Raw genomic sequence first — 18,718 nt, 5'->3', positions numbered from 1 at the left:
TTCCAGGCTGACAATTCAATGTATTTATTTATTTGTCTACCCATCCATCCATTTATTTATTTATTTGTTGTATAAGGTAATAGCTTATGGTACTTACTCAGAGCCAGCTGTTTGCAGGATGCCGAGAGCAGGTGGTCTGGGAGGCCTCTGATGAATTGCAAAAGACACTCACCAGCTGCCGACACTGTGTGTAATGAGCAAACCTGCAAAAATCTTTATTTTCAATTGGATTGTACCTTTAAGTAAGCAAGGGAGACAGCCAGTATAACTACAGACCATGACCAACAACCCACATAAACAGTGTGCAAACACAAGTGATTAATGTACCAGTATTTCAAAACATCTAAAGCTAATGAGTCAGATTTACTAGGGTGCACAAAAGAGGGGGAGAAGGGGTGGGGGAGGAGAGAACAACTTAATGGACTTTAATGGCCTTGAGCTGCAGCCGAAGAATTCTTCTGCTTTCCGTCCACTGTGCCATCGAGCTGGTAAACAAATACCCTGCTGGCCCATGAAGGCCATTTGCTTGCTAGCCATTCAAGGAGGGGGATGTTCTGGCTTTAGGATAGATTTAGGGGAGCAAGCCGGTGACCACTGCGCCCTCCAGTGATCTCTGATGATATGCGGGGATAATGGGTTACAAAGACAGACATTAATAAGGTAAGATAAGAGGGGGAGGTTTATTAATTTTTCAAGTAAGTTAGGATGCCCCAGGGCATGGTAAAAGTGTAAAGAATCTGGTGAGCGATGAGGGGCTCGGCTGATTAATGCAAGTCAGCTGTCCTCCGAGGGCCATAGCAATAATGATGAGATTATGGAAGAACCTACTGAAGACAAATGAGATGCATGTGGAATAAAAACGAAGTGTCCTAGTTACTCTTTTGGAGTGCATGGTGGATTTTTATGAAGGAAGAACAGAGGTAAGAATGACAGCCCGAGGAGGTGCCAGGGCAGGGAGCGGGCTTGTTCCGCTCAAGTGCATCCCACCTCCGGGGCTTTCAGGAATTCTGGGCCAACCCCGGGAGAAGGGTTGAAGGGGAAGAGCATCCCAGAAACCCTTCCTGCAGGGGCAGATGGAACTGTCCCCGGGGCTGTGCCTGTATTTACTGCCCTGCGCAGTGCTATACTTCCATGCTACCATTTCCTCCAGGATGTGCCAGGAGTGGGGCTCCCCATTGTTCAGACTGTCCCCAGTCTACTTTTGTTGTGCCGCTGCTGACCGGTGAACTTGGAGCAGGAGAAAAGGAAATTGGAATTATTTTTCTTGTCCTGTTCGAAATTGCTCCCTGGGCTTTCTCTCTCTCTCTTTCTCTGCCTTTGTCTTGCTTGCATACTTCTCTGTTCAGATGCATCCCTGGGCTGCCTCTCAGTCTGCTATCTTTCAGTGCAGGCAAAGGGAAGCCAGGTAGCACCCCCACTCGCCTTCCGCACCAACGTGCAGAAGATTGACCGTGGGGACCCTCAACTTCATGTGAGGAGGTGGCTAAAAAGTGCCTTCAGGTCCTAACCTCAAAACAGTTGGGGGTAGGTCCCCAGAGTCTGTCTTTCCCCCAAGCACTTCACAAGGGGTTCTGAGGCAAGCCATCCTCAGGTGGTGGTCTGAGAGATACTGAAAGGTATGAAACCAAGTAAGAGTTGCTCTGAGAGACTCTTCTCAAAAGTGCGTAGAATTTCACCGTGGATGATCTGCTCCCTTACATTGGTTCACTAGGACTTGAACAGTTCAGAGTAAAATGCAAATCTCCTTCCTGTCCCTCTCCTCCCACACAGTAGTAGCCCCTTATACTAGATGAGACCACCTCAGTGTGAGTCTATTTATCAGGTTAGAGCAAGACAGAGTCATAAGATCAAGTCTGAAAGGAAGAGACTAGGGAACAGAGAATAACCTGGAAAAGCAAGGGTTGCTTGGGATACCAGGAGGAGGAGGGCATGAGGAGAGAGTGGGTGAGGACAGGGTTCTTACCTTTTTTTCCTTGTAGCAAAGCGTTTCTTATCAAACGAAATGTAAATGGAAGTCTCAATACAGAAAGCCAATTAAATGATGATTTATTAATATACATTTGTTTTAGTTCAAATTTCAGTAAATTACAAAAATGAAAGCATTTGAATGAACACAACAAGCATTAGAAATTGGGGAATTATAGACAACAGTTCCAGTGTTAGATCAGCTTTCAGATTCAGATAAATACTTGCAAATTATAAGCTTGTTGACAGCTGGCTTTGCAATTTTAGGAGAGCTTAATCAAACTGATCTGGATTCTTACACGTGGAATAGCAGGAAATTTATATTTTCAAGTTGGATCACTAATGATGCTTAGCATGTGCTCAAATTCCTCTCACAGAAAAGCCACTCAAAAAATAACCAGGACATTTTTTTTTTAAGATTTTACTTATTTATCCATGAGACACACACACACACAGAGAAAGAGAGAGAGAGAGAGAGAGATTGAGAGAGGGAGAAGCAGAAGCAGGCTCCATGCAGGGAGCCCGATGTGGGACTCAATCCCATGTCTCCAGGATCACACCCTGGGCCAAAGGCAAGCACTAAACCACTGAGCCATCCAGGGATCCCCTAACTAGGACATTAAGTCAAGAGCTAGAACCATCTCTGACATAGGAAAAGTTGGCTTACTATTGCACCAGTGCAATTGTCCTGCAAGAAGAGGATGCCTCAAGTTGATACAGAGACCTGCTTGGCATTTAACAGGGCCCTTCACTCATGTGCTTTAAGGGTGGACTTACACCATTTACACAAACAGTCATGCCTGGGCCTGAACTGATAAAAATACAGTGTGGCCCTACAATGTTTGACTCAGTGACATGGTTACTAGAAACAACAGGAGAATCTCTATTTCAAATCTGCACAATTTACTTGGCTGGGACAGATCCACAATGTGCTAAAGTCTGTAAGTTTTTAAACTTATACTGAATTTACATAAAAATGTAATGCAATACACATTTACATATATTACACTTACATACATGTAACGCATATGCATTTAAATGTAATGCACATTTAACTTACATTAAAATGTGCCCCTTTTTGAGGGATGGAGAGAGAGAGAGAGTATTAGGTGTCACACATTTGAAATACATATTTAAATAATGGAATATAAATAAAATATGTGTAGGACCCTTGGAGCCTCTCTAAGGAGCAGAGGCCCGGGCCAAGACTTGGCTTGTGACAGAGTCTGACACCAAGGCGGGGGTGAGGGATGAACAGCAGGGACTGGACATTAGGAAACATTTTGAAGCATCTTTGACAAGCACTGGATTTTTCTTTCATCCAGCTATTTGTGTATGAAGCTATCATTAGGAAAAATAGCAAGAAGTAAAAGAAGGAAGGTGTAGAGAGAAAAATAGAGTTAAGGCAAATGGGTTGTGGTGAGTTAGAGATGTCTGGATGACAAAACCAGTTCCATCATGCATAAAGATGAAAACAAAAAAGGAGGTGGGGGGAGGGCTCAGAATCTTCTGGAAGGGTGTGAGAGAAGAAAATAGAAAGGATATAGGATGGAGAGGAGGAAGGGAAACCAGAAAGGACTTCAGAAGGGTCCAAATCGTAAGAAAACATGGAAAGACCTTTATTGAAGCAATCCAGGAAGTTTGTGCTCAGGCTGTGCACTTGCTTTTATTGCCCTGGCAAGAGAGGAGGTGCTCAAAGGACTTTGTCTTGGAAACCCACTGTGGCTCCCCAGTGGCTCAGCTCTTCACATTGCTTTAAGCCCTGCCCTTCGCTCCCCAGCCTTGTTTCTCTCTGCCTGCTCCCTGTGGTCTCTCCTCTCTTCTCAACTCTCTCCCACTTAGCCCACCAAGGCCTGTCTATCCGAGTAGAACAGACTTTCATTTTCCTCAGGTTCACACTGTGCATACTGACTAACCCGCTTCCCGCCACTCCAGTGGCCCCTCTCCAGCTCCCAGCACCTCTTATCTCTATGGTAACGGAAGACATGACGATCGTCCGGATTTTGCCTCCGAGAGTTGGTCTGTACAAGCAGGCTTTCCTGGGGTAGCTTGTCCTTTTGCAGTTAACCAAGATGCCGGGGAGAAGAGCTGCCCCAACAGGATGGCAGACGACGGCCTCCAGATGTGGGCACTTGGCAAGTCTGAGCCGCATGTCTCCATAAAAATATGATGTAATTAACAGACCTCGGCAGCTGGAACAATTCAGCACCTCACATTGATTTTCCATGTCTCCTATTTACTTTCCGTTTTTGAACTGTCTGCCGTGACAGGAAATCAAAGAATTATAATGGCGGACGTCAGGGCCATGATGCTGGGTCAGCATTTCCTTGAGAAATCCTGAGTCTAATCAGTTTATTATCACTCAATCATCCCCTTTCACTCCTAAATTAAAGCTGTCCCCCTAAAGGCTAAGAAATAGCAATTTATTTTGGGATATTAAAAAATCAATGTACTATTTTAAAATTTGAGTGGAGCATTAAAAAAAAAGAAAAGAAAAGAGCAGGCCCCACGTAATGTTAGTTGAATCTGTTTTCTCCTTCAGGCTTAATATGAGGTTGGCAAAGACGTGGGCGTGGAGAGACAGACGTGCGAGATTCACTCTGCCCAAGTTTCACAGGCTTGGAAAAGTTACCTGGTGGGACCAAAGAGGGGAATCTTGTTCCAAAGTTTTTTTCAATCACTGAAATGAAGGAACATAAGTCTCTCCATTTGGGCTTATTCACAAACTTTTTCATATGATGCAGGATTGGCTTTCTCCTGGTCTGTCACTGCATTTCCAACTCTCGTCAGGTGAGAGTCATAATCTTGGGTTAGTTTCACTTTGGATTCCTTAAAACTCTGGAGGAAATTTGGCCAAAAGCCGAGACTGCAACAAACTGGTCTCTATCTGGAGTCCACTGGTCCAGATCTCTTTCCAAGATATGCCTCAGGCTCCTTTGGTGTTGCTTTTCTTCAGACTCACTCGCCTTGGCAGGTTTCATGTCTTGGTTGTAGTGTAAGGATGCATTTTTCTTGGTCTTTTTATATAACCCTTTCATAAATACTTTGGAAAATAGAAGAAGAAAATTGCCCTTAATTCTCCCACTTAATCACCATAGCTATTACTGTTTTGGAGCAATTACTTAGGGTCATTTTCAAATGCCAAGTTTTGATATGATTCTAAGCATAACATACAAACAACTTTGTATTTTCCTTTTCTGCTTAATGTATGTTAGAGGCATTTCAGTATTATTACTTGAGTGAATATCTTTTTAATTGCTGCCTGAGCAGCTGGAAATTTTAAGTTCCTCACATTGATTTTTCCATGTATCCTGTAGAAATAGAGACACTGCATTTATTTAACTATTTCCATATTTTGGGGCAATAGATCAAACCTGTTTTTCCCTCTGGTAAATCCCACGGTAAGCATCTTTGTAATAAGACATTTCCATACAGAAGATAATTTCTTTAGGATAAATTCCCAGAAATTACGGGGTCAAAGTGCATGAAGATTTTATGACTGGATATTTCCTGTTGCTCTTCAAAACTATCATGTCAGTTTGTAACATTGCCTAAAATGTTTGAGAAATCATGCTTTAAAAGGGTCTTTTTTCCTACTAAACAGGCAGTACCGAGAGCGCTTTATGTGTGCAGTTTGATGATGCTGACAAATATCCCAGAGATAAACATTTCGGACTTTAAAGGTGTTCCCCTGCCAGTTGTGCTTAACATACAGAAGTAACTTCGTTATAGCCATTCCTTCTACGTGTGCCATAAAGTATGAAATTCTTTTTCTGGCTGTAATGCTCTATCTCATCAAACCTCATAAAATGAATTAGCGTCACACCCCCTCAGTTTGGCTGTGAATTTTGAAGATGAGATGGATTTCTCTTCCACATTACATAGAATTTGGTGGGTATCCCCTTGCTGGGAATAACACCTTTGGAAAACAGGAAAATACCGGGTAGAAAGAAAGTACATTTTCTAGGAAAAGAATAAGAACCCAGAGAGATGGAGTGAGAATTGCACCACAGAGTCCCAGCAGCAGATGTTTTGGGTGTTGAAACTCCCACCAGAACAGCTGCAGAAATGTAGAATCACATCTGGGTGTGTGACGCGGCTGCATCATTACCTACCAACAGCAAAACAGCCAGATGCTTCCAATTCATTTTAAGGACCAGGCTTCAGGTCTGAACCTGTGAATGTCTCTGCTTCCCAACTGACCCCTTATCAATTGCCCAGGCAGTTCATGAAAATGTGGCCTCACGGGCACCTTAAGGATAGATCTTCTCCGTTACGGCAGGTAGAGGCAGAGCGCAGCTGCTGTGCGCCCACACCCTCGGCCTGCTGTGGGCTCGAGAATGAAGCCATCAAAACCCTCCACACAACGGTGGCAGTGTGGCTTGTCACCGATGTACGAGGCTTCTGAGGGTTCCTACTGTTTTATTTCTCCTCGAGTTCTTTAAATCCTGTCTCTGTGTGTATGTGTGTCTGTCTATCTGTCTGTCTCTCTGTGCTTCTCTCCCTGTCTCTATCTTCCTCTCCTCTCCTCCCCCAACCTCCCAAATAGAAGTTTCTTTCCTGGGCAGCTGAACAAATAACCGGATGATCATTATGGTAGCAAATGGTTCTCAAGACTCTTGGATGAATACTGGGACTTTTGAGTACCTGGCTGTTTTCTCCTATCATTTATTTTGTCTTACACTGACAGTTACTGTGAAAGTCAAAGGAGATTGGCTTATGGTGACAGGGCTCCAGCCCTCAGACAGACCAATCAGAGCATCCAGCAGCCTCTAACCCCCTTCCTAATGGAGTACAAAGTGCGCAGGGCAGCTCACAGGCCCCAGGGAGAAAATCGTTCAATGTGTAAATCTCAACCCCAGGAGAAAAAGGTTACTCACTGTATAAATCTCAACCCTTACAATGGTCAAGGGACAGGTTTCTTTCAGAAACAGGCTGCCCACCCCAGGTCATGGAGTGAGGGGAAGCTGACCAGACGTATTTGCTAAAACATGGAGACTCCTGGTTAGAGTCAATGTCAACAAGCACCTTGAGAAACAAATAATGGCTTAAGACTTGGAATTTCTAAAGAACTGTGGAAAGTATCTTCCAGTCTTTGAAGTCACTCACATCCACAAAAATGCTTCATCCTACCTAACCACTGTGCCTTTACAGTTATCTTCTTGTAGAAGCCTCATATTTATTATTAGAAATATTTTTATTACGCCAAAGGGGCAAGCCTTTCACATGGGGCTTGCACACGGGGAGGCCAAGCAGTTTGTCTTGTCCACCCACCTGAGGTTTGGATCCATCTCTGGCTGTCATTCAGAGTGTGTGCAGTACACTGCCACCGGGGGAGAGCCGTAAAATATAATAGAGCCACAGAAGTGGATGAACACCACCAAAGAGGTGTTTGGGGAGAGAAAACTAAAGGAGAATGTCAAATAAATGCAGAGCTGGACCAAGGCTTTTTCAAAAAAAGTACAGTAATAGTAACTAATATTTACTGAGTGCTTACTATGAGCCAGGCAATGTTCACAGTTTACGATGTTTACGATTATTAAGTAAGTCATTTAATGCTCATGAAAACCTTAGGGAGGTGGGTACTAATGTTGTCCAATCTTGCACAGAAGGAAATAGAAGCTCAACGAAGTGAAATCAGTTCAACACTGGGTCCCACACAGGCTCAGCACCACACTCCACCTGTCTCTTATCATGCTTTCTCTCGTACTGTGCAGAGCTGTGCCAGAGCCTTGCAGGATGAGGCTAACCCCACAGCACTGGGCTTCTGGCAGTGAAGGTCATCAACTGTGAGTGACCAGTTATGTTGATCAAAATTGGTCTTAGATCTGAAGAAAAGTTGAGGTGTTGTTCACATCCATTGTGACCCATGGTGGGCATCTCTTACTGAAATGCTTCATATTCAGTAATAATAAGAAAAAGGAGCATCTATTGAGGTGTACCAACTGCTATAGGAGGGACAAAGTAGTCTAAGATGGATGTCCTGCCTTTGAGGCATTTATGATCTGCTGAGAAGATTAGCAAAGATAGAGGAAAGCTTAAGAAATGTTCGAGATCATGCCAAAAAAGCTCTGGAGGTTTATATACAACGTGGAACACTAAAGGGGTAAGTTTTCTGAACTAGTGGGCAGAGTCAACATCTCAGCCAGTAGGGTTTGGGGAAAGTGTACAGGGAAAAGGAAGAGGGATCCGAATCAGTTTGAGAAAGGTGCAAAAACCTCCAAATATAAAGGAGAAGCATTCCAGAGGTTTGGAATTTGGAGAAAAGGGTGAAGATGAGACATGATGTTGTGTTTGGAGAGCAGCCATCTTTTGTAGAGCGTAAGGCAGAAAGAGCTGCAAAGTAAACCCGGAAGTAGATTACAGAAAGTCTTGGTTATCCTTGACCAGAAAAATGGAAATGGCAACACTGCTTGTCAGCTGGGCCACTGTTTTTAATAAGTGGACTTGTACGAACTCAGCCAAGAATATGGGGCACTGAAAGGATTAGATCCAGAATTCAAGGGCAACTTAAAAGATCTATGTGGTTTGTTTTTCACAACCTAGAACGTTTAGCAACTGCATGGAATATTGTCTTATATACTGATACTTTAGCTACTGTCCAACTCAAACAGAACAAGGAGGTATGTTTTAAGGATGCCATGTGACAGCCTTCACCATGGGAATATTTATTCCAGAAGTCACTAGTAGAAGTTCATAATTAGCGCTTCAATATGGATTTATTAAAATCAGAAGAAAAGACATGAAAAGAGGAAGATTGATTGGGTCTGATTCAAGATACATGTTGAAAATTTAGTAGTGGACCCCCTGTAGCATGAAGAGGCAGCCTTTTGAGTAGAAACTGTAAAATGGCACCTAACCTATGGAGGAACCAAACTGGGTGACCATATAAGAAGATTTCTGTCCATGAGGCAGGGGCAGCAACTCCAGCAGAGTCTAATTTAGATAAAGCTAAGTTTTCAGAGCCAGAGTGGGCCATACTGTGTATTTAGTCCAATTTCTCATCTCAGGAAAGGTCTTGATGCCTAGCAGGTTAATTGATCTGCCTGAGATCTCTCACACTGATTAGGGGATGGCTGTGAGGTGTAATACCGAGTCTGAGTATCTGCTTTGCAGACACTTCTGCTACTACTTGAAGACCTAGGAATTTCTTCTTGAGGGCTTGCAGTCTATGATCTCTCAAAGAGGCAAACCTTCTCAAGATTATGGCACCAATATCATATTGTGACTGTTGACAGTCTGAAGAGTTATCAGATACAGTTATGCTCAGGTAGATAATTACAAGGACCAAATATAATTGAAAAGGGTTGTCTTCAACTAAAGTACAGTTGAAGATATAAAACTTAGTTCCTATATTCTGTGTCAACCAATAAGGCTGGTATATAGCCCTGCGTAACTGAAGGGAGCATCAATACTTAGGGTTTGATGTGGTTGTGTCCCCTTGCGCCATGTGGAGTGGGCTCATGGCCATCTCAAGTTATTCTTTCTTTAAAGATTTATTTACTTATTTGAGAGAAAGAGAGAGAAAGAGAGAGAGAAGAGAGAAGAGAGAAGAGGGGCAGAGGGAGAGAGATAATCTCAAGCAGAATTCCTGTTGAGCTTGGAACCTGATGCAGGGCTCTATCCCAGGACCCTGGGATCCTGACCTGAACCATAATCAAGAGTCAGTTGCTCAACTGACTGAGCCACCAGGTGCCCCTCAGGTTCTTTTGGTTGCAGACTCTCCAGAAGTCAGGACATTTTCCTTAGTTCCAATGTTATTTTTCTCCCAGTCCAGGCCAGAATCTTTCCTACATAATCTAGAAAGCAATTTCTTTCTACTTGATTGCCCAATGCTGCTTTTCCATTTCTAGCAAAAGGGCACCATGCTGGCTCAGCCTAGGTCTCCTCTCATGGTTGCTAGCTTCGATAGAAGTCTTCCCAAATATTTATTCAAATTGTCTTGCCTCCCTATTTATTCCCCTCTCCTATTTATCCCTATATATTCATCTACTTAGTATTATTTTTTGTATTTTTTAAAGTATTCTACATGAACATAATTAAAAAAAAAAATCAATGCAACCAAAAGTTATAGAATCCAATCCAGTAGCATCCATCTTGAATTCTCCCCAGCCCCTCTTCTTCTCTGTATCCATTGGCAACCACTTCTAGGTCTTTTAGGCCCTTTCTTATGTACACTCATATTTGTAAACAATTTGATAATGTTGTTAGTTCTTGATATATTAACTATTTATGATGGTAGTGGAGCTTTTCTCTAACCACCCCACCCCCTTTCCTTTCAACTTATTTATACGAAGTCCATTTGGTTTCTGTTCAGGGTTTATCGTGTTGTACCTATGTAAATATTGTTTACTACTGAGCAAATAAGTATTATACAGTAGCCCCCCCCCCCACCAACCCAAGGGGAATATGCTCCAAGACCTCTAGTGGATTCCCGAAACCACAGATAATACCTTACTCTATGTTTACTATGTATTTTCCTGTACATATATACTTATGATAAAGTTTAACTTATAAATTAGGCAAAGGAGGAGATTAACAGCAATAATTAATAATAAAGTAGGACAATTATAACAATACACTGTGATAAAAGTTATGTGAATGTGGTTTCTCTCTCAAAATATCTTATTGTACTGCATTCACCCTACTTCTCATGATGCTGTGAGCTGATAAAATGCCTACCTGATGAAGTAAAGTGAGGGGAAAAACATACATTGTGACATAGTGTTAGGCTACTACTGGCCTTCTGACCATATGTCAGAAGGAGGATCACCTGCTCTGGACTGTGGTTGACCATGGGGAATTGAAACTGTGCAAAGTGAAACCATGGATAAAGAGATTATTTACTTACTGTAGTTACCTTTAGTTTACTGTATATCTCTTCCCCTAGAAATTAATCATTGTCTATTTCCTCCATTTGCTTAGTTTTCTATGAATCTATCAATAATTTTTTTCAAGTCCTCTAACAGTGGTATAAAATGCTTCTCATGCAGTTTTCCACAAGTTATGTTTATTGAATAATCTAGAATTCTCCCACTTGCCCCTACCCCCAACTTGGAGACTCTTCTAAAGTTCTTCAACTCCCCCTGCACACTGCATTGGTTAATTTTCAGGCTCATTACACATTTGTCTTAGGATTTCTTTTCTATATTTTCCTGGGATTGATTTTCTTCTCTCTCCTTTCCTGTATTCTAATTTTGTTTTTCCTTGGTAACTAAAAAAAAAATTTTGGTGAAACATTGATTCCAGTTAATACCAGTTAAGCACTGATACCATGAGAAAGGGTGTGTGGGAGGTGTATATTTTTTTTTAGTCTTTGTTTTTCCGAAAATGTTTTTCTTCTACTCTCATGCTTTATTAAGAGCTTGGAGCCTCAGAATATCAAAGGCATTGCTATATTGCTATTTGGCCTCGGTGTAGCTTTTAGGAGGCACAATGGCATTTTCATTTCCTGTCCTTTGTGATAGGCTTTCTCTCTGCAAATTTAAGATTTTTCCTATGTCTTGGTGGATTTTTGTTTTTGTTTCTCAATGCACTGTGTTGGACACTGTCTTGAAACATGTCTTCCAGTTCTGAGAAATTAAAACAATTATTTGACCATTTCCACCCCTTTATTTTTTCAATTTTCTCATTCTGGAATTCCAGATATTGGACACATTAGATTGGTCCTCTAATTTTCCTTTCTCCTCCTAGTCCTTTGTTTTTTACTTTCTGAGGAGAGTTACTCAATCTTATCTTCCAAGTGTTCTACTGAATATTTTCTATTTTGATTATTATATCTTTAATTCTTCAAATTCTTCTTTTGCACTCTGATGATCCTTTTTGTTATATCCTGTCTTGTTTTATGAAGGAGATATTTTCTCAAAACTCTCTAATGATAATGATTTTAGGTTTTTTTCTGTTGGTTTTACCTTTGTTCCCTCTCCTGCTTCTATGTCTTCTTAGCCCCTTAAAAATATGTTTCTTTGTTTAGTTCTCTTTTTGCATATTTGAGAACTTCTTCAAATGTCTGATGATCTTTGAATATTCATTTCTGGTTAAGAACTGTTGTAATAAGAAGCCAATAGGAAACTTTGCATGCAGGGGGTGGCTTATCCCCTGTATTGTATTGTTAGGAGGTGAGCTGGCTTAGTTGATGAAGAACAGTTCAGATGGAGTCTCTGTGGAGATTTTCTCCAGGACCAGTGAGTTTCTTTGGAGAATTTTCCTTTATGTTTCTGTTTGGAATGTATACATCCAGATATGCATGTTCCATGAGCAAAGGCATGAGGAGTACTTGGAAAACAGACTTTTGCCTTCAGCCTAGCACCTGGCTCCCCATCTGCTCTGCCTGTTGTTACCTGAGTCTGGATATTCTCTGGTTCCAGTTCTCTAAAAAATATATTCTTGTCTTCCTGTAAGGGATGGAACAGAAATGGGATGGTGGGGCAAGTGAGCAGGGCTGGTGCTTGGTGGGGGAAGAGACATAGACATACTGCACATGCAGACTTTCAGTTAGCATCTCTTTTCCAGGCCCATGCCTTACCCCCAATTATGGAGGAAACCGCAGAGTCCATGTGCCCAACGTCTCCAAGTTTGGTGAGCGTACCTGGTCCTTGCTAGCTTATAGCTTCTTCCACTCTGCTGAGCTAATTGCCATTTCTCCATTACTTTGTATTCCCCACAAAGTATGTTGACAGTTCTCATTCACTGCTCTTCCCTCTCCATTTCTCATTGACTTGTAGGTTTACATCTTTTTAATTCTTTCATTGTCATTTTGTCCAGATTTTGGGTGGGAGAAGAGACAAGTATGTGTACTTTACTTACAATATTTGACCAAAATACCCTTCTGTTTACCTAATTTTAGATCACAAATAGCAGATTTTAGGCACAGAGGGCACCAGAGATTGTAGTTCATGTCTGATTTATAGTAAACAAAAACTTATTTGTGTCTCAGAGGGCCCCCACAGGGAGCAGCCCTGCCAGGTGGCAGCCTGCCTGGCCTTTGGGTCTGTTGGTCTCTGGAATCCTTCACTGTGCCTGGCTTGAATGTGGCCAGGGCCAGAGACACCTCTGGGAATTGTCTCCCTGTGAGCAGCTGCTGGAATATCAGGGATACGAGCATGGGAGACAGACTCCTAGGATGGCTTTTGTGTAATTAATTAACGTCTGGGGCAGTAATTTTCCTATGTATTCATAATGTTCATGCTCCAAACTTCCCATCACATTTATTAAAGGGAGAAATAAACAAAGAAACAAACCTGAGGTTATGTTTCATGGGAAGGTTGTCAAACAAGAAAGCATTACATATGCTTTTTCTTCTTATCTGACTTCCTTGACTTGCGAGCAGACTGCTACCAGTGAAACAGAAGACTGGTACTTATTTCTATATACCACACTGTACAGGTATCCTGTAGAGACCTGGACAGGAGCACTGCTCGTTATAAGAATGTAATGAATATAAAACAAAAAACAGTCAAGATTTAACAATCAAGAAAGTGCCATGCAGAAAACAGTGTAAGAACAAAGCAATCATAATAAAAATCTACTCCACCCAAAAAAACCTTAGAAATAAAACCCACTCTATTTTCTTTTGTTTGTTTTGTTTTAAACCAGAGGAGGAAACTTTACTTTGAGTGGCTGAATTTCAAAGACTCTTAAGAGGCTTATTAGGAATTGATTTGCACCTGCAATTTTTTTCTTTTTTTAATCTCCACAATATGCATTAACATACCAACGTCATTGGTACGTTGTGAAAAATATAATGCATCAACAGAGAATTAAAAAAACAGGGGTTAGATGCACATTTATTTCTTTCTAGGCAAAGCTTGGTAAGCCTTTGGTTGCTACCTGAAACATATGAAACATAAGGGGAGAATTATATCTCGCTCCAATTTCATGTGTCGGAGCTGTAACTTCTAGTACTGTAGAATGCACTCGAATATTCTAGTACATATCTATCTAGTACACTTCCCATCTCCGAATACACTGTCTTTGGAGGTAGGACCTAGAAAAGAGGTAATTAAGATTAAATAAGGTCATTTGGGTGGGCCCTGGTTTGATCTGACCAGTGTCCTAAGAAGAGGGAATTTGGATAAACAAAGACACAAGAGGTGCATGCACACAGTGAGAGGGCAGCCATCTGCAAGCCAAGGAGAGATGCCTCAGGAGAATGAAACCTGCTGACACCTTGACCTTGGGCTTCTGGCCTCCAGAACTGTGAGGGAATAAATATCTGTTGTTTAAGCCACCAAGTCAGTGTTATTTTCTTAGGGTATCTTTAGCAAACTAATGCAGCTCCTAGATCTTTCTACCCTACTTGATTTAAAATCTGAATGTAATAAAGAGCATAGAAAAACTAAGAATCAGACACTTCTCTAAGTTAACTTTTGCTAACCAATAGTTGAAAAGTCAAGTATTAGATCACAATTGCTGAATGAATCACACATGAAACCACTTTGGCTTTATTACCTATGAGCTGAAGATCTAAGGTGTTGCGTTGGCCTGGCTTGGCTTCAGGGTGGGAACTTGGAGCCTTAGACTGTCCCTGGAGTTGCCCTCAGGCTGGTCCTCAACTGGAAACTGCCATATCTCTGGGCCTGGCAGAGGGGGGTGGGAATGCCTGGAAACTCCCAGCATGGTAGAGACTAAACTGAAGGTCTTAAAGGAGAAGGGAAAAGTCGATTGAGGGTGTTTGCTGGTGGTGGGTGTCCCTGATGGAAATGAATTCAGGGGCCAGTCCTGTTGTTTCAGACACCAATCAGCATGGAGAGAAGTACAATTTGGGGGTGTTGGAATGCTGCCATGGATAGCCTGAGAAACAGCCCCTCACTGAGAAGATCTTTAATTGGCAGAGCCTTCTGGTGGCACATGGGCAATATTATTTCTATAATTCAGGCTGAGGGAGAAAGGAAAAAAAGCTGCATATTCATTTAACTAGATACTAGAAGTGCTTGTATTTGGGCAGTAACTGGGCTGAGGGGCACTGGCCTGGTTGCAGCCTCCTGCCATGTGGTTGCTGCTGTCACGATTCATGGGAAGCCAACAAGAAAACCAGGACTTCATGGTTAGGCTGTATTCACCATCAGAGTGTGTTACCCTCCCTGTTACCCCAGTCCTCATGTTGACCAAGATCCTAGATCTGAACAGAGAAAACCAAAGAAGAAGGAAATTGAGGAGGGTTATGAAGAGAGGGACAGAGATAGAGACTCAGGGAGACATAACAAGAGACCCAGAGAAAACACACAAAGACAAAAAACAAGCAGAGAGAAGTAGGCAGTCATGGGGAAAGCAAGCCACCAGCACTCGACCTCAGATCCTGTGAGATCCCCATGAATTCCACGTCAGATCTGTTCTCTTCTCCACCTCTGACCTGGTTGAAACCCTAGTGGAGTGTCGTGGCTTACGGAAGCCTGTGGGTGTTTGCATTTGTGATGTGGTTCCTAATGGATACCCTGTGGATTCGTTGAAGTGGAACAAAAAGAATGTGGGAACCAAGTTAATATGTTTAGGTTTTATTAAATAGATGGTTATGCCTGGGATTCATTCATGTGAGGTGGACATCTTGTTCAGGCAGGAGAATCAAATGAAGAACTGAAATCTGGGGGAGGCCAACAAGACTCGAGGCAAGGGATATTCGTTCTTCCTAAATGAGTCTTTATGCAAGAGTGCTGCTTTTTCTCTGGTGCTTGTTAAATACTGTATTTATGCTGTGTATTTGTATACAGTGGGATTAAGGGACGAAACTGAATTACTGATGATGGTTGCTTGAAGGGGTGTTTGACTAGGAGATTTACAGAGCGTTCTTAATAATCTTTTTTATTTATTTATAGAATGTTATCATTCTAAACGTACAGTGCTGCCATCCCTTAGGAAAAATGCTTTCTATTTGAGGACCACCAGCTCTGCATGTTGATTTGCAAAGAGATAAAAGAGCATCTGGCCATCATAGTACAGGCTGCACATTCCCTCCCTCTTCATTATGCAGAGAGCTGATGCAATTTTTGCTTCTTTCCTATTTATACAAATAAAGTGAACGATTTGGGAAATATGTCATGCTGGCATTAAACACCACCAGTCTTGCTGGGTTGAAATGTACACGTTCCATTAACAACAATTATATTGTATAATTAAGGCTTTTGTCCCCAAAGTCTGACTCGGAAGCTTCCTCAAATACTGATGGGTTTATTGAAGACATGTTAAAATAAATATATCCCTCCCATCCCCCCTCTTGTGCTTCCCCACCCTTGTACCCACCCACCCCCCCACCAAAGTACCAATAGTACCTGTGCCAATGACTCGGTCTGCAATGAATGTGGTGTTCAAGTGCCCTCTAGTGTAGCTGTGGCTGAGATTAATAGGAAAATAGAAAAGAAGCTTTGAAGAGGCAGATGCCTGCCAGTAGAGCCACCATCACGTTCTGTACATTTGATAGGGCTCCAATGTATGGGGTCCACATGAAAGAAACTGGGTACAGATAGTCTGTTTGGAATGGCTCCTCCAGAATGTGGCTCTCTGTGTAATCTCATTGTACTGGTCATCACCATTCTTTTTTGTGAGGCTCTCAGTTTAGGTTTAGATGGAAATTTCCTGAGGCTTATGCAGTCCTGGCACACACACATGTGTAACTAGCCACAGGGAAAGGGCTAATGAAGTTCAAGCCCTTGCACCTGGGAGCACCTCCTGACCCTGCGGCTTTAGCACGTTCCACTCTCTCAGCAGCTGGAGAGAGCTCTGACCTCTCTCTCACCAGCGGATGTTGCTGGTGAGGACAGTAATGGATTTCTGAAGGCGATTAACATGGTGACAGGGTTTATAAATGATAGATTGTGACCACACTCCATGCTATTGGATTTTTTCCTTTGATGACCACGTGGCTATCAATAATGGTCGCACCAGCCAAATCCTACATTTCTACCTATGATCAAGATTACAGAAAAACAAGTAGCTGAAAATCCTAGAGCAGACTCACATCTTATTCAGGAGAAGAATTGTTGACCCAAGGGGCTCAGTGACACAAGTCAGATATAGAGGAAGACACACCTGAATCAGGGGCACCACTTTGGTGGGAATCTGTGAGCACAGAAATGATGTGAAGAGCAAGAAAGTCATCTTCCTAACTTTATGAGTATGCCCATTCTGAAAAAAACAAAAAACAAAAAAACTGTGGCCAGAAAAGTTTGGTTGGAGTGACTGCTCTATTGTTTCTGAATGGGCGGTATGTGGGTGCTGTTAAAAACGAGACAGCAGGCCCAAAATGGAGTCACTTATGCTAAACCCCATGCCATCAAACCAGGACTTAATTTAATTACAGTTTCTGTACTCTCAGAAATGGAATCTCAAACCTGTCACTCAGGAATTGCCTGATCAGTGCTGGTGAGGTAATCTGCCTGGTAATACTCCAGACATCTCCCAAAGAAAAGTAGCCTTGCAATAACCAATCTCTCTCTCTCTTTTTTTCCTGCCTAGTATAACTTCCTAATTCCTGTTTTCTTCTGCCTATAAAAGTCTTTCATTCTGATAGCACCTTGGAACACTTTTCTATCTGCTGGGCTGGATGCTACCTGATTCATGAATTGTTGAGTAAAGACACTAAGATCTTTAAAGATTTCTTAGTTGAATTTTGTTTGTAACAGTGCATATATGTGGTTTCCTTGCTGAAGAGTCAAAATCAGGTAGATTTTTTTCCCAGCATTGTACGATTGTAGAGGTGCAATCCCCAGGCAGGCCTACAAATAATATATGATTTTGTACCTCGTTATTCTTCAGAATCCCTAGGAGAAAAATGGCTCAGGATAGAAAGTGGAAGTATGTTGAAAACTTTGGTTAGACTTCCTAGAAATCTTGCAGCATTAGCAAGTTGTAGAGGTGAGTATTTTAAGGGGGTTGAATAGGTATAAATGGACAAATTCATACCAATATCATGGTGAGTAGAGCAAGACCAACTATCTTGGAAGACCCCTGTGGCAGAAACTATTGATTACTTATCCCAAATGGACCCCTTTTCTTCCTTCCTAGAAGAGCACTGCATTTGTTTAGCAATTGGGTTTACAGGCATTCCAAAGACCCCTCTCCAGCCCCAGAGACAAATGTGATTACTGTAAGACAATTGTGGGTAGTGTATAAGAAGCCTTTGGGAAATGTCTCCCTTGAAATACATAAAGAGAAGCATGAGAGGAACGCCTTCTTCTTTGCTGGATGTCATGTCTGCATGTACCATCTGGAATTGCTACAGCCAACTTGCAAATATAAAGGAGGGCTTTGTTAACCTGCTGAGCACAGCAGAGTGGAAAGATGCAGAGCACTTGCTCCTGGGAACTGACCACCTTCAGACTTCTTGCCACATAAGGTATCACATTTTTCTTGTGGTTTTAAGCCGCTTTTCACTGGATTTTCTGTTACTTGCAACTGAAGGCATCTCCACTGATACAACTACTGTTTGGAACAATAATAAGAGTGCATAATAAGAGTGTTGGCTTTGAATAATCAACACAATCAGAAAACAGTTCCAATAATGCAATTAAGTAAAATGAGGAGAGTGGATGACACAGTCTTTAAGCTCCCAATTGGTCCTGACATGTCATGCTCTCATCCTTAGATCTTTCTGTCATGGGAAAAATTAGTGTTTACGAAAAGATAAAAGTTTATGAGAACTTTTGGGCTAAAGTATCGATCAAACCTTGGACATTATGAGTGAAATATTCTTTGTTTGTAAGATAGACATTTGCGAAACTCAGACATTGGAATCTTACTTTACAAAACAAGGAATGAGATA

The 18,718-nt window shown here is 41.9% G+C and overlaps 1 long non-coding RNA gene across 1 annotated transcript in view; it reads left to right on the top strand.

Annotated features, from left to right (window-relative positions):
- Positions 1-414: 414 nt before the first annotated feature.
- Positions 415-18,718, top strand: part of LOC111096911 — a 70,035-nt gene continuing 51,731 nt past the window's right edge. Inside the window, exon 1 of the long non-coding RNA XR_005361715.1 lies at positions 415-660. This is a non-coding gene — a long non-coding RNA (uncharacterized LOC111096911). The remainder of the gene's footprint in view (positions 661-18,718) is intronic.

This window comes from Canis lupus, chromosome 7 (genome assembly GCF_011100685.1).
Source record: "Canis lupus familiaris isolate Mischka breed German Shepherd chromosome 7, alternate assembly UU_Cfam_GSD_1.0, whole genome shotgun sequence".
Taxonomy (NCBI): domain Eukaryota; kingdom Metazoa; phylum Chordata; class Mammalia; order Carnivora; family Canidae; genus Canis; species Canis lupus.
This window is presented reverse-complemented; position numbering and strand designations above follow the sequence as displayed.